This window comes from Sorex fumeus, unplaced genomic scaffold (genome assembly GCF_029834395.1).
Source record: "Sorex fumeus unplaced genomic scaffold, SorFum_2.1 ptg000086l, whole genome shotgun sequence".
Taxonomy (NCBI): domain Eukaryota; kingdom Metazoa; phylum Chordata; class Mammalia; order Eulipotyphla; family Soricidae; genus Sorex; species Sorex fumeus.
Genome location: NW_026606143.1, coordinates 8660312 through 8664062, shown reverse-complemented (window position 1 = coordinate 8664062; position 3751 = coordinate 8660312). Strand labels below are relative to the sequence as shown.

General features: G+C 48.4%; 1 pseudogene; it reads right to left on the bottom strand.

Moving 5' to 3' along the window:
- Window positions 1–524: 524 nt before the first annotated feature.
- LOC130039502 (uncharacterized) lies at window positions 525–599 on the bottom strand (annotated as a pseudogene).
- Between the last annotated feature and the right edge of the window lie 3152 nt (window positions 600–3751).

The window sequence follows — 3751 nt, the reverse complement described above, 5'->3', positions numbered from 1 at the left end:
TTTCCACCACCACTGATCCCAGTATCCCTCCCCCCACCCCCATCCCACCCTGCCTCTGTGGCAGGACATTCCCTTTTGTTCTCTCTCTCCTTTTGGGTGCTTTGGTTTGCATTGAGTGGCAATCTTGTTCGGTCTATAATCTACTTTCAGCATGCATCTCCCATCCTGGGAGGATCCTCCCAACACTTTTATTTGGTGCTCCCTTCTCTATCTGAGCTGCCTTTTCCCCTAGCATGTGCGGCTGGCATCCAAGCCATGGAGTGAACCTCCTGGTACTTATCTAGGCTATTCTTGGGTGTTTGTTAGTCTCCCATTTTGTTACTTTATATTCCCCAGATAAATGCAATATTTCCATGTCTGTCCCTTTCTTTCTGACTCATTTCGCTTAGCATGATACTTTCCATGTTAGTACCACTTGTATGTAAATTTCATGACTTAATCTTTTCTAACAGCTACATAGTATGCCATTGTGTAAATGTACCAAAGTTTCTTTAACCAGTCATCTGTTCTCGGGCACTCAGGTTAAAAATATGGGACGCTTCACAAATTTGCGTGTCATCCTTGCGCAAGGGCCATGCTAATCTTCTCTGTATCTGTTGGAGTACACGGAGCTTAGGTTTATCAGATTGTACCCATCACAGTGCTCCCGAGTCACTCCCATTACTTTACGTTCCAATTTTAGTATATGTGCTGCCGAAGTGAGCACTCATGGGGCTTTCTAGCTAGATAAGAGTCCTTGGCTAGGGTTGTTGCTAAGGGGGTAGAGTTGGTAGTGGTCAATGATCCTCTTAGAAAACTCCTTCTCTTGACCTTTGTTCCTGACGGATCTTCTCTCAGAGGGTGGTTCCAGTCTTCTCTGGTCTAGGCTACCTGAGGGTTAATCTGATCAAAGGATGGAATTGAGGGTTCTCAGTAATTTCCTTCAGGCCCTTTCTATGTGGAAGGGCCCAGTATCCTCAGGGTCTGCTGCTGGAGAAGGTCTTATCAGGTCTTGCTTTCTGCATCCACAGGGTGGGTCAGCCTTTGGACTAGTGCCTTTATTTCTTCCCAGGAGTTTCATTGCTATGATATGGGGGTGGGGTCCCTAATCTACTCGCCCACATTAGAAGGAGGAAAGGAATGTCAGAATTGCAGGGCCCCAGGAAGGAGTTGTCCCAGGTGACTTCTGTTGAGTTTGGTCCTGGGGGGAATCTTCTTGGCCAGGCTCCACCCTTGTCAAAAAGCAAATACACACAAGCTTTCTGGAAGGCAATTCAGCCTGGGGTCAGACAGTTTCAAATTGAGGAAAGATAGTTCAATGGGGTTGAACACGTGCTTGTCATGTAGGAAGCCTGAGTTCAATCCCTGACACTAGATGGTTTCCCAAGCACTGCCAGGAGTCATTCTCAACCACTGAGCTGGGAGTGGCCTTGAAGCACCTCTGAGTATGGCCCCAAAACTAAAAGCAGAATAGCTTTCAAATGAATCTAGCAATTGTAGCAATACCTGACACAGCTGAGCTTATTGCATGCTGTTTATAATAGTGAAAATGAGCAAACAACCCAAACGAAACAGCAAAGATACATTTACAAATGGACAATGTTCTCCAACTGCAAAAACAATTATCCAAAGCCCAAAGCAGATCTCAGTGATTTATTTTGTTTTAGGGCCACACCCAGCGATGCTCAGGGATTACTCCTTGTCTGCACTCAAGAAATCACTCCCAACCGTGCATGTGGGACCGTATGGGATGCTGGGCATCGAACCCAGGTCAGCCACATGCAAGGTAAGCGCCTCATTTGCTGTGCTGTCTCTCCAGTCCCAAGCTCACGATGACTTAGAAAAATAAGACCCATTGTTCCATGACTGCAACCATTTCTGAAGGCATTCTTTTGTCAAATCCCAGTTTTGTTTCAATGAATATGCTTATGTGCACAGGTTTGCAAAGGTAAAAGTTCGAGTTGCTGTATGCCACCCTTGGTTAACCAAGGTTGTCTCTGAATAGGTGAAAGTTTAGGTTAGCCTCGTGTTGTCATCTATATTGTTGGTTTGTAGTGGTTTTTACAAAAAAAAATGTCAAATATACAGTTAACAGGTTCTACTTCGATCATTTCCTGCCTTCTCCTCCTTTAGCTGTGGTTGCAATGACTGGGAAGTTACACACTCGTTACGGGACACTAGAGATCGCCCACTTTTGTTGCAGTGCCAAATTTGGCAAACAGCAGTACTGTGGAAACACACTGGGCATGTGGGCTGATGCTGGGGAGACTTGTGACCTCAAGTCTGCAAGCTCTCTCATGGAGCTCTGCCCAGGCTTTTATCACCATTAGGTCATTTCCTTACCCCTAATGATATCTGGATCTTCTATAGGCCTGTGTGAGCGCCCCAAAGTGAATCACCCATAATGGGGACATCCTGAATTGACAGAGGGTTGTTCAGGATGGTCCCCGATGGCCAAAGGACCGTAAGACAGACTCACAGAAGCAAAGCCTAATGACACTTTGTGTGTGGTTCTGTGTGTGTGTGTGTGTGTGTGTGCGCATGTGTGTGTGTGTGTGTTGGGGAGTTGCTGGGGATTGAACACAGAGCCTCACATATGCAAGGCAGATGTTCTACTACTGAGCTACAGCACCAACCCAGAAGCGCAGGCCGGAAAGAAGATCTGGGGCCAGGACAAGTAGGGAGGACCAGAGGTGTCCATCCTGGGGCCTAGGTTGTGCTGGGAGGCTGAGCCTTTAGGGACCACACTGGCCCAGGCAATAAAGGCTGCTCAGCCCCATTTGAGTTTGGCACCTTTCCTAATTCCAGACTGGGGTGGGGGGTGGGGAGTGAAGAAGGAGTTAACACCCAAAATCTTCTGCTGGAGGCCGCTCCACACAGGAAGCTGCATTTGTGAAAAATGGGCTCAATTTGATATTTGGAGAGCAATGAAATTGAAATCATTTCAAATTTTAAATGCCCAACATATTGAGCCCCACCCTCTGATAGATCTTCCAAATTAGTTTGCAAGCTCTCCATGCCTAGCTCCGGGAGGGAACTCTCGTGTTCGCCAAAGCGATTCCTCTCCACGACTTCGAAAATAAGAGGCTGGGGCTTGGAGGGTCTCCCTGAGTTAGGGCCCCCTTGGTGTGCTATGCAGGCTCCGTCTTCTGCAGGGAGGCAAGAGGAGGGGCTTCCTTCCTCGCTGAGGTAATGAATTTGATCTAATGGGACTGTCTAACGGCCCAGATACCATGGTGATAGGCACCCCATAAACACCCAGATAAACAGGTAGCAAGATATATGGAGGCGAGCATAATTTGCTTCTAAGTGCCTTTTCACGAGTATAAATAAAGCAAGAAAATAAAGTTGTTGAAGGCTCTTGCAATACTAATGTAACGGGGGGAATCGGGAGCTAATTAGAGCATTAAGGAGAAATGAAAAGCCCCACGCGGTTCGTGCGCATGTGTGTGGGGACACGGGGTGGGAGAGGGGACAGAGAGAATGTGGGACCGCGGGAGTCAAAACCCTCAGTGCCTGTGCCCAGGAAGTCACCCACACACAGTTTCCTGGATCCTCCCTGGGTCTCTCCCTGCCCCGCCCCTCAAAGCGTTCTCTGATTCAGGGGCCAGGCTTGAGGCAGGGAGTGCGGACAGCTTGGGCGGGCAGTAGTGCAGGAACCACCCTCAGCCTATGAGGACGGGGGCTTGGAGGATGAATGCCCCAGGTTCTGAGGGTCTCGGCCGAAGAAGGAGTTTGGGTGCCTTCAGCCCACCCCCTGTCTGCTGTGCAG